At 33.5% G+C, this 13310-nt stretch overlaps 1 protein-coding gene across 2 annotated transcripts in view; it reads right to left on the bottom strand.

Moving 5' to 3' along the window:
- The window catches only part of LOC125647972 (protein cycle-like), an 82677-nt gene extending 70023 nt beyond the window's left edge, over positions 1-12654 (bottom strand). For both annotated transcript variants that reach the window (XM_048874852.2, XM_048874853.2), the window contains exon 1: positions 12508-12654. The gene's annotated coding sequence lies outside the window, so the exon portion shown is untranslated. The remainder of the gene's footprint in view (positions 1-12507) is intronic.
- Between the last annotated feature and the right edge of the window lie 656 nt (positions 12655-13310).

Genomic DNA, 13310 nt, shown 5'->3' with positions numbered 1-13310 from the left:
GTATTTAGTTTTTATTACATGTGTGTGGTTCTTGAGAAGAAGATTTTTTAAAAAAATTTATTTCAGGGCAGTTTTTGCCATGGCCCTAGGGTTGTAGGAATCCTGAAATTTACAATTTATGTTCCCCTTGTTCCAAATATGTTTCATACCAAATTTGAAAAGAATTACAATGATAGTTATCAAGAAGAAGTTAAAAATGTCTATAATTATTCACACACTTAATAACTGACCATTTTGGCCCCATCCTGATACCAAAACCCCTACCCTGGAATAATCAAATTTACAATTTTGGTAAAGGACTACCTGTTCTTTCTAAATATCTATTTACTTTCAATTTAGTATCAATAGCACTAAAGAAGATGTAATTTAAGTGCTTTACATATAAACACTATATAACAAGTTTGGCCCCGCCCTGGGGTCAGAGACCCTAACCCCAAGAATCATGAAATTTACAATTTTGGTAGAGACCTTCCTGCTCTACATACCACTATGCATTTAGTTTTTATTACATGTGTGCATGGTTCTTGAGAAGAAGATTTTTTAAAAATTGGTAAATTTTGGGCAGTTTTTCCCCACCCCTCGGGCCCCAGGGGTGCTGGAGTCCTGAAATTCAAAATTTATGTCCCTCTTGTCCCAATGATACTTCATACGAAATTTGAAAAGAATTGGACAAGTAGTTCTTAAAAAGAAGTTAAAAATGTTCAATTGTTAACGCACGACCACGACGGACGACAACCAGGGACAGCCTGTTTTAGGAGTGCCTTGCGTGCTTTACTGTATATTCCTTATCTTATGACAGTACTTAATATCGTGAAATGACTGGTAGAAGTCAAATCGCGAGAACAAGAATTTGCGAGTGGCCTCTTGGTCAAGGGTTTTTACATACATGCATATTAGCAATATATAAAAATAAAAGCAAGTATTTTTATTTTGCGAATGATGCTAAATCTCGCAAAATTACACTAAAATAAATTCCTTGCATATATTTAGGAATCTATGGTATGCAAAAGATGTTAGCGTCCACAGCTTTAGGGGAGAGCCTGCTTTGGGGTTGCCTTGCTTTATTCAAAGTTAAGTTAGTGTCCAAATTCTATGGGGACACCCTGCATTGCATCTTTTGTAGTGCTTAATTGCTAGCTTAATGTACACCTCAACAGTGAGGTGAACATTCATATGAGAATATTTCCATTGCCTTTGATATCTCTACAAATTGTAATTATTAATAGCCATGCATTTCCTCATGAATGTACATGTTGCAGTAATGAAAAATGCATGTATGAAACTATGAATCTTGATAATAGTACCTCTATTTTAACAGCTAGGAATTCTGACAGAAATGAAAGTAGAATGTGCATATTATATGAAAAATAAATTTAATTTTGGGAAATACACGAGGGTATGAACTGCAATTCTTCACGCCATCATACTTTTCATGAAGTTCTAACATGCTTTTTGAAATATGCCTGCGTAAAGCATACCCACATGTATTTTCAAAATTTATTTCTTAATTATATACATCCATAGTTTTTTATTATTCCTTAAAGTCATTCACTAGTACCGGTATTTCAATACATTGAAATACCATGCAATACTACCTCTTATCATAAATAATATCGCTAAAGTATAGGTTTTTTTTCCCCAATATCATTATCACACTAGGTTCATCTAGTAACATAAACTTAATAACTTAATAGGATTATAATGTAATTCTGCCTTTAATTGATCCTTTCAATAATATACCATTTTTCGTGACATTTTACTTGTGTTCTAGCTATCTCGATCGTTTCTACAAAAATATCTTGAAACAGTATTATTGGAATGTAGAATTAATTATATTTTAATTCTTGGAATTTATGAAATTGTTGGAAAAAGTCATTAGTCACAACTAACTAAAAATAATATCATTAAACTGTATGTAAATTTACATTAATCACAACTAACCTACCCAACTAACCAAACTTTTGTTTACAAATATTGGGTTGGCTGAAATTTGCACAGTGCATGCCTATCCCTATGAAAATTGAAGTAAATCTGGCCATCATTTCTAATGTGACAGTTCTATATGCCTGTGTTAAAAGTTGTAATGCCCAGAAGTTTTCATTTATTTGCATCTTGTAATCTATTGATGTTGCAATTGTTTGTGTCTTGTGTTATTTATTTATTATTATTATTTATTTCTCAAATTATATGATTGGGTTTGTTGGACTTTGATGGTTTCCCCATTCACTATTAATCTAAAGTAAAACACTCCTCTGTAATGTACTAAACTCTAAAGTAAAACACCCCTCTGTAATGTCCTAAACTCTAAAGTAAAACACCCCTCTGTAATGTACTAAACTCTAAAGTAAAACACTCCTCTGTAATGTACTAAACTCTAAAGTAAAACACCCCTCTGTAATGTCCTAAACTCTAAAGTAAAACACCCCTCTGTAATGTACTAAACTCTAAAGTAAAACACCCCTCTGTAATGTACTAAACTCTAAAGTAAAACACCCCTCTGTAATGTACTAAACTCTAAAGTAAAACACCCCTCTGTAATGTCCTAAACTCTAAAGTAAAACACCCCTCTGTAATGTACTAAACTCTAAAGTAAAACACCCCTCTGTAATGTACTAAACTCTAAAGTAAAACACCCCTCTGTAATGTCCTAAACTCTAAAGTAAAACACCCCTCTATAATGTACTAAACTCTAAAGTAAAACACCCCTCTGTAATGTCCTAAACTCTAATCTAAAGTAAAACACCCCTCTGTAATGTACTAAACTCTAAAGTAAAACACCCCTCTGTAATGTACTAAACTCTAAAGTAAAACACTCCTCTGTAATGTACTAAACTCTAAAGTAAAACACCCCTCTGTAATGTCCTAAACTCTAAAGTAAAACACCCCTCTGTAATGTCCTAAACTCTAAAGTAAAACACCCCTCTATAATGTACTAAACTCTAAAGTAAAACACCCCTCTATAATGTCCTAAACTCTAAAGTAAAACACTCCTCTGTAATGTACTAAACTCTAAAGTAAAACAGTCCCCTCTGTAATGTACTAAACTCTAAAGTAAAACACTCCTCTGTAATGTACTAAACTCTAAAGTAAAACACCCCTCTGTAATGTACTAAACTCTAAAGTAAAACACCCCTCTGTAATGTCCTAAACTCTAAAGTAAAACACTCCTCTGTAATGTCCTAAACTCTAAAGTAAAACACCCCTCTGTAATGTCCTAAACTCTAAAGTAAAACACCCCTCTGTAATGTCCTAAACTCTAAAGTAAAACACCCCTCTGTAATGTCCTAAACTCTAAAGTAAAACACTCCTCTGTAATGTACTAAACTCTAAAGTAAAACAGTCCCCTCTGTAATGTACTAAACTCTAAAGTAAAACACCCCTCTGTAATGTCCTAAACTCTAAAGTAAAACACCCCTCTGTAATCATGGTAATGTACTAAACTCTAAAGTAAAACACCCCTCTGTAATGTCCTAAACTCTAAAGTAAAACACCCCTCTGTAATCATGGTAATGTACTAAACTCTAAAGTAAAACACTCCTCTGTAATGTCCTAAACTCTAAAGTAAAACACCCCTCTATAATGTCCTAAACTCTAAAGTAAAACACCCCTCTGTAATGTCCTAAACTCTAATCTAAAGTAAAACACCCCTCTGTAATGTACTAAACTCTAAAGTAAAACACCCCTCTGTGATGTCCTAAACTCTAAAGTAAATGTCCTAAACTCTAATAGAGGTCTTCAAAGATAACCAAGAGTTCAGTACTATTAAAACTTTTAGAAGTTGTAGATGGAAGTGACAGGAGTATCATCCCTGTTAATTAATAAATGTTGATTAGAAATTATGGCTTACTGTACTCTAATTCTGAGTTTCTCTTCACAATAATGTAAAGTAATCTGTAGAATAATATTATAAGAGTTGTCACTCTTTGATTAGCATGTGCTTGTATGTAGTTGGAAAAACATCTTTTACTGCATAAAAGAACAATTTTCTCTGTTTTCAAAGAATCATACTTAATTTTCAATGTTTCATAAGGAATATGCTTTCAAGAATGAAACACTGAACTTAATTAAATAAAATTACCATTACTGTAATTATGCAGAGAATAGTTAAGACTGTTTTATTTTGTCTAAGTTATTTTCAATGTGGTAAATAAAATATATATCATTCTCTCGCAATTATTCACAAGGCTTTCAATCATTTGAGTGTTTAGAATTCCCATTAGTGTAATCATCAGTTGTTGAATTCAACATTTCTTTTATTTTTAGAGGAGGGGATCAAACACAAGCATTGTCTTTGAAGGTAAAATGATGTTCAACGACGATCATATCTATAAACATTTGCAGTAAACTTTGGATTTAATGACTTTCTATGAAACCTTCAAAATACAGTCACTTTAAATTACTGACAGAATTTCTTAATTTCTTCTAATTTACAGTAAGTGAAAAAAATCAATATATGCATCCAGGGGTGCATAAGCCGAGTTGCATGGGATACATTGTAAAGTCAGGAATGATGTGGCATATTTATAATTGTAAAGAACTAATTTCAGTTTTAAACTTTTCGAGTTACTGTCCAGAAACCATATTTGTCTGAAGTTTTCAATCTATTTTTGGTCACTGTGACCTTGACCTTTGACCTTTTTCTCCAAAATCAATAGGGGCCTTGCTTTGCTGGTATCCAACAATATATCCAAGTTTCATTTGATTCAAATTAAAAATTTTCAAGTCATCCTCCGGTAACCAAAATTTGTTTGAATTTTAAATCTATTTTCCATCACGGTGACCTTGACCTTTGACCTATTTTCTCCAAAATCAATAGGGGTCTTCCTTACCTGGTACATAACAATATCTTTAAGAAACATTTGATTCGGATTTAAACTTTATGAGTTATCATCCGGAAACCAAATTTTTCTGAAATTTTCATTCTATATTTGGTCACTGTGACCTTGACCTTTGACTTTTTTTCTCCAAAATCAATAGGGGTCTTCTTAACCTGGTACCCAACAATATGTCAAAGTTTCATTTCATTAGGATTTAAACTTTATGAGTTATCATCCGGAAACAAAATTTTTCTGAAATTTTCATTCTATATTCGGTCACTGTGACCTTGACCTTTGACCCTTTTTCTCCAAAAGCAATAGGAGTCTTCCTTACCTGGTGCCCAACAATATATCAAAGTTTCATTTGATTAGGATTTAAACTTTCTGAGTTATCATCTGGAAACCAAATTTTTCTGAAATTTTCATTCTATATTCGGTCACTGTGACCTTGACCTTTTTTCTCTAAAATCAATAGGGGTCTTCCTTAATAATACCCAACAATATATCAAAATTTCATTTGATTAGATTGTAAACTTTTCGAGTTATCATCCGGAAACCAATTGTTCACGCCCAACCGCCCGCCCGCATCACCAAACTAATAGCCGAGTTCAACTTCGTTGCAACTCGGCTAAAAATTGTGCGATTCATTAAATAACCCCCCACCCACCCCCATGAACTTGATACTTATTTATCTGTACATTTCATAATTTCATATCAGTATCATAATGCTCCTTTGAAATGAAAATGTTTTGATTAGGTCTAACTGGGATTCAGTAGAAGATCAGATGACTTTGCACTGCACATTCCCCAGATGTTGACCAGATGGTGTCAGTCTTCATCCTGATATTTGTTTAGGCCTAAAGCCTAAAGCTTCGCCGATTATAAAGCATAAACTGACCCAAACCAGGTTATACTCGCCCCAGAATTAAAGTCATTCCTTACATAACTCTAATATTATTCAATCAAACACTACTTCGTTGATTTCACTGCCAGTAATGTAGTTGCCAAAAGTAAGGTCATTGAATTTGTTTCTGGGGTCATTTTTATTTATCAATTTGAAAATTCTCAATATGGCATCACTGGGCACAAGAAAAACAAACATTAATTAAAGATATGAGAGTAAAATTAACTTTCTTAGGAGTAGCCTTGAAATATGAAAGTAATTCCACCCTCAGGTTGCAAAAAACTGTAAAACTATTAGTGAAACCTCACGTTTTACATCTTTTTTGCAATCCTCGAGTGGAATTACCTTATATTTCATAAGAGAGTCTTATATTCTTGGTAGGGCTGAAACAATTCATCAAAATATCGATACTGTTCAATATAAACCCTCGATTCAATGTTCGATTCACTGCTTCGATTTTCGGTTCGATATGTTTAATACAAACTGGTTCAGTAAAATACATCAGGCTTGGCCTGTATACTTATAATTTTTATCTGCATGAGGAAAAAAATAATGTCAAATAACGTTCAGACTGTTGTTTGCCTTGAGTCTAACGAAAATGATAATGAACTTCATCAGTTTAAATTACAGAGCCAATATGCATCTTACTGTTTGGCAATTTGGAAACGTTTTGCTTTTAAGGAGGTATGCTACACCAGAGAAATTTGATGTAGATGAAAAGTGGAGGATATGTACAACAATATTTTGAAGTTGAAAATTTTCAAATTTACTTTATTTAGTCAAAAAATACAGTTTTAGTAGTAGGTAATCTAAAAAAAATTTAAAACCCCTGCTGGACTTGAACCTGCGACCCACAGTTCAGCAGTCGGTATTCAAACCCACTGAGCTACTCGGCTAGGTATTTAAATGGAAAAGGAAAAGACAAATATTGCTGATATCGATTTTTTCATCCATGTTTTTAAAGGAAGTCAGCCATTATGACGATGTAGAGTACTACCTTAAAATTATGAATGTAGATCTTGGTAATTAATTTTTTCTCTCAATGCTATCATTGGTTTTTTCTGTAAATTGTATCGTATTGAAAGTAATGAATCGTGGCAATTGCAATATGTATCGTATTATGAAGGGGGCATATCGTTTCAGCCCTAAATTTCTTGGGTGAAGATTTTGGATCTTCAATCTTCCCCTCTCTTTCTTTGTTACTGAGCAAAAATAAATGTGATTTCTTTCGTTTGAGGAACAAATTAGACAGAAATCAATTTCTACTTGGTAATTATAATGAATGGATTATTCCGGATATTTCAAGTTTTCAATTTGAATACCTGTATAGGTATGTTCAGTCATGCGGTTCAATAGAACCGGTTTTAATCGAGTAACGATGTAAAATCAGTTTAGGACGACACGTATAGAGCAGACAACACGTTTATATTTTATACTAATACTAATTTGTATTTACATTTATATAATCATAGTACGTTGTATTGTTACAACATTAAATGCTGCTGCGTGTCGTTGTTAGTCCATTTAGTGTGTTATGTTGTTTTTATTACTGATCTTGTATCAGAAATGAATGGGTTTTAAAGGAGAATCCTCATATCAATAGCATTGCCAAAGAAGTTTTTAAATGAAAATTTCTTGAAACATACAGCATTTGGGACATCCAAAAATGAAAACATGCAGTCTGCATGCAGTTTCAACATTCCAACTGTACGTGTGTCTACTGACTATCAAAGGGGTTGTGAATATTCATGCCTCAGAAACTTTATAAAAAAACCAATGTAAAAATTGCTAACTATACTGTACTACCATGTTCTCTTGATATATTGTCCCCCATTATAATGCCAACCCCCTTTATTGCCAGAAATCCTAAAGACAGGATTTTCCCCTGTGTTAATTAACACTCCCATTATAATGCCAACCTGCATAATGCCATATGCCACTGATTTTCACAAACAAATGGTCAAATTCTATTGGGTTTACCCTCAATGATAATGCAAATTACCTAGCACCCATCAGTTATCACACCTGTACTTCCTGTGAAGTGTGATGAGCTGGACTAAGTATTCAAGTGGTAAGTTAACTACTAACAACTACCACAACATATGCCCGTCGTACAGTGAATTTCAACCTGTAAACACATTATGCACTCTGAATTGATATAACACACATTCTGAATAAAAAAGCTTTAAAGTAGGTCGTGGTGCACCAATCTATTTGACATGTGAACTGATTATGTATTTCTCTGAAAGGGAGGTTGCAATATCTGTATCCATTACGAGAAAAAGTCCAGGAAACTTTTTGACCTTATAACCAGTCCTAAATTAGGTCACGGTGAACCAATAATAATGCAATCAAGTTGAAATGTGAACTGCATGATTATGTATTTCTCCGAGAGGGAGGTTGTGACAAAATTTCCATAATGAAATATAATCTGGAAAACTGTTTGACCTATTTTTAGCCCTAAGCAGCACCAATCCCACTTAAATGCAAAGTGAACTTGTATTTCTCTAAGGGGGAACTTGTGACTAAATTTCAGGGCAATATCTGAATCCGTAATGAAAAGATGTCCGGAAAACTGTTAGACTTACTTTTAGCCCTAAAGTAGGTCACATGTGGACAAACCAATTCAGCTGAAATGCAAACTGAACTTATATTTCTCCAAGAGGAAGCTTGTGACTAAATTTCAGGGCAATATATTTATCCGTAATAAAAAATGTTCGGAAAACTGTTTGACCTAGTTTAAGCCCAAAATTAGGTCACCGACGGATTGATCAATCCAGCTGAAATGCAAACTGAATTTGTATCAAGTGGAGGATTGTGACTAAATTTCAGGACAATAACTGTTTGACCTAGTTTAATCCCTAAACTAGGTCACCAACGGATGGATCAATCCAGCTGAAATGCAAACTGAACTTGCAAACTGAACTTGTATTCCTCCAAGAGGAAGATTGATACTAAATCTCAGGGCAATATCTGAATCCATAACGAAAAAAAGTACGGAAAACTGTGTGACCTACTTTCAGTCATAAAGCTGGTCATGGTGCACCAATCTAGCTGAAAAGCAAACTCATTCTTATGCTTCTTGAGGGAGAATTTGTAACCATTAAAAGCCATTCTTGGCACACTGATTTTGACTACGGACAACTTCATTTACCAAATCAAGATAGAGGGCTCACAGCAGATGTGACTTGTCAACAGGGGATGCTTACTCCAACAAGGCACCTGATCCCATCTCTGGTATATCATGGGTTCAGTGTTTGCCCAACTCTCTATTTTGTATTGATTATAGGTGTTATGAAATTGATCACTATTTGTTATCTTCACCTTTCACATGCATCTGTTATGGAAAAGAGTATAGAAAACATGACCTCGGACAGCCAGCCAGAAAGACAGCACCATAACATAATATGTCCTGTCTAACGACCGGCGTATAATAATAGCTAAAGAAAACTAAAGATTATCTTTATGTTTATACAGAATGTAGCCCAAGTAAATTACATAGCTGAATTTCTTTTGACTGCTCAGTGAATTGTCAGTACCAGTGAATTCGTCCACAATATTGCCACCTCCATTTTATTGCCCACATTGGTCTTGAACAAAAGTTGGCAATAAATCAAGGGAGCACTGTATACTGAAGATTCATTTTCTATCAGAAGATATTTTCTAACCTTCACAATACACTTTATATTTGATACAGAATTACTGCACAGACTAAAAAGAGGATCACAAGCAACATTTCCAAAACTAGCTGCCATAATGTAGCCCTCTCCGAATCATCTCCTTAGGATCTCCATAATGGTGCAGATGCACGAGTGATTCATCACTCCTGCAACATTTTCAATCTTTCTAAACATTTCTAAATATTTGCTGGTTTTCTTTACTTAAACAACGTTGATATTATATGTTTCTTAGTCAATATATAAATTTACAATTTGCAACTTATGATTTGTGAGACTATTCTACTGTTTTTAACAATTTCTCTATTCATTTGATGTACTGCAGCTAAACTTACAATTGTCAAATGCCTATATAAGGTAGTGTTTATATCAATGTACGAGTTTAGAGGAGAAAGTGATTTTGTCAGTATTGAAAAGGTTTAAATTTGATATTAAGTTAAACAGTGACCAGCAGGGTGTAATTTTTTTGGCCACCATATGACTTTCCTTTCTCTGTAGGAATGGCTAAGTCCATGTTGAGGCCACTATTAAAAAATTGTTTGTTGGGCGTTTGCCTACCCTACCCCTTTGATGATGGGTAGGTAGGTATAGGCTTTTTTTTTTTGGTCAGGATTAATTTTTTTTTCGTGCATTAAATTTTTTCTCCCACATATGTCAGTGCTGCTGGAATTTTTTGTACATCGTCTACATATATCTGTATATTTTGTTTGCTATATTATATCTCTTCATTAGCTAAGTTCTTTGTCATTAATTAAATATGCTTTTAAATGTACATATGTGCCAGCCTTATCATATTCAGTTCTATCAAATTTATATATCTGCTTTTGTATATAACATCACTATTCATCAGTACACCACTTTGCACCACTTTATAAATAAGAATTAGTTTTGCTTTGCACTTTTGTATTGTTCTGTGTATGCACCCTTTAGTTCTTAGTCATCCTCTGCTTTATGCTAGTAGGCATGCAGTGTTATATATTCCATTGAACATGTCTGACACATGGAACTAGTGTGACAACTGTTTTATGTAGATTTGAAATTTCTAAATGAAATATATAAGTACTGCTCAGTAACATAAAAGCATGATGAGTGGATTTTATTTCAAAGTTTTTCTTGGGTATAAAATGTAAAGTAGCAGTCTAAAACATTGAAAACAATATGGATTTTGTATCTTTTTTCAAATTCTAAGAAAAGCTTTGAAAATAAATGTTAGATACATTTCTGCATGAACTGTTAACCAGGCACTGCAAGCATCGTGTATGTTATAATGGCTTGGTTTGAGAAAATAAATTTAATAGATATGTACTTCGACATGTGCTCTATGTTGTGTCTACGTTCGTCAGCCGCAGTTGAATCCGTGTCAAACTCAAGCAGTCTTATGATTGGCTTTGCTTCGTTCCTTTGAGTTTTTAAACTCTATATTTACGCATAAAGTTGTGTACGATTTTGTCCTCTTCAGGTCGGACATTTTGAAACAAACCATCAAGGAAGCACTTGAAGCAAAGCAAGGTGACTGTCAAGCGCTTTACTGACTCGGACGGCTAAAATCCAGCTCGAACTCGGTTCTGTTCCGCACCGGACAATAACCAAAAAAAAAAAAAAAAACATCGCTGTTGGACCAATAAAATTTTTTTGGTTCTGCAACCTTTTGAGAGGGTCCCAACAAACAATTTTTTAATAGTGGCCTGAACAACAACATTTTCGCACTGAATGTCAATGTTTTATATTTTCAGTAGATCCACTTACGAGTAGATCTCACGATAACAAAAATGGCGGAGCAGATGAAGAATTTTGAACATCGTCCATAATATTTAATGAAAAACACGTTTATCAGACAAGTCCAAGCGCAAAGTTGGTATTCTTTTTTTAGTGTAAACAACATTTGAGAAAAATACACAGAGCTTATCATAGGTTATTCATAGAAATATTTTGCACCATAACGAAGATCTTGTTGAATATTGTAGCCCTCTCCCGAAAAGGTCAGAATAAAAAAAATTGAGAGGGCTACATATATACATATTATTGCAGCTATTCCAAAACAACCACATACGGTAGGGCTGAAACGATACGCCCCCTTCACGATACGATACATATTGCAATACTTATGCCACGATTCAATACTTTCAATACGATACAATTTACAGAAGAAACCAATAATTACATAGAAGAAAAATTTATTTACCAAGATTCACATTCATAATTTTAAAAGCAAAATGTTTCCAAACTGCCAAATGGTAAGATGCATGTTGGCTCTGTAGTTTAAACTGATGAAGTCAAGTGTATTATTATTTTCGTAAGACTCTTGAAGTAAACAACAGTCTGAACGTTATTTGACACTATTTTGTCTCCCATGCAGGTAAAAATAATCATTACAGGCCAAACCTGATGTATTTTACTGAACCAGTTTGTAATAAATGTATCGAATCGAAAATCGAGGCAATGAATTGAACATTGAATCGAGGGTTTATATTGAACAGTATCGATATTTCGGTGAATCGTTTCAGCCCTAACATACGGTATTTGTATACTTATATCAAATACTATTATCATATTCCATGTCCGACTTTAAATAAAGATTATACGATTTGCGCCTAATACATATGAATACAGTATTACTTGTTTCAATTTCAAAATTCAATGTCCATCTGACATTGTAAATCATACCTGAGGTATTGTCTCTCTCCTTGAAATCACGTTTAGAATTCATTGATTTTGTGTTACAGATCAAAAATAAGGAGAAGTGCTGATTGAACAGTTACAAGACTCTCGTCAGAATGTCACAAGATTTTTGATCTTATGAAACATTATATATCTCGATCTTTCTATCTTTCGATTTTGTGGTTATGTAACTAAAAAAACGCTAGCCTAAGCACTACATTTTGTACAGCATTATGACTAAAGGTTGAAAACTGAACTTGAAAATACATATGTCCGTGTTTATCATCGGCCATGTTTATACCTGGCCAACGAATGGTCATTGGTCAGTGCTGTGGACAGTTAATAATCTAGACATTAATATTATTGGCTTTTGCAACGAGGTGTAGCTCTCATAATATCATGCAAGCATTATTAAAGATATCTTTCATTACAACATATTCTGTCTAATTACCTATTTAATGTTCATCGTTCGCGGAATAAATCCATTTAGCCTAGTAATACTATCGACATCACTCTCCATGTAGAACGACCTTGACCGCACATGACAAATCAGCGTCATCGAAACGTTCAGAAGAGGCGGATCCACAATCCAAGCGTGACCTCATGCACTACAGGCACGTGTCAAAATATGTCAGGTGCCTTAGTGCGGACGTACCTACGGAAGCCTACTGGAGCTTCTTAATTCGGTCGTTTCTTGAGATATTTTTTTAATGTTTGCTTCAACGGAATTCAGTTTAACACGGAAGCATGAAATATAATTATATTTCAAAATAAAGTAAAATAAATAGTTTTTTTTTGAAAGTTAAGAAAAATGTCTGTGTTCCTTGTGTTTGTGTTGTGGGTTTAATGAAAGCTATGGAGATATATTAGTGCCACAATAATATGTCTTACGTCATGACCGTTTTCTAACATTTTCAATTCTCTATTTTTGTTTTTACAATCTTATTTCAAAACTTTTGTTCCTATTCTTAATTTTCATGAATTCTATATTTTTGTCTTTTAAAACAATATTGTATTTGATATTTTTAATTCTGTTTCCAAATTTACTTCAATATTTTTGTTTTAACAATTTTATTTTAACATTTTTGCATTCTCGTCTTAACAATTTCATTTTAGCATTTTTGGTTCTGATTTCATTTCACCATTGTTGTTTCTGTTAATGATTATGTATATTCTGAATTCATAAGAGTTTGTTCTAAAAAGTTATTGTAAAAGAAAAAAAAAAACAATCTGATTAAAACCAAAATCGTTTGA

This window comes from Ostrea edulis, chromosome 6 (genome assembly GCF_947568905.1).
Source record: "Ostrea edulis chromosome 6, xbOstEdul1.1, whole genome shotgun sequence".
Taxonomy (NCBI): Eukaryota; Metazoa; Mollusca; class Bivalvia; order Ostreida; family Ostreidae; genus Ostrea; species Ostrea edulis.
This window is presented reverse-complemented; position numbering and strand designations above follow the sequence as displayed.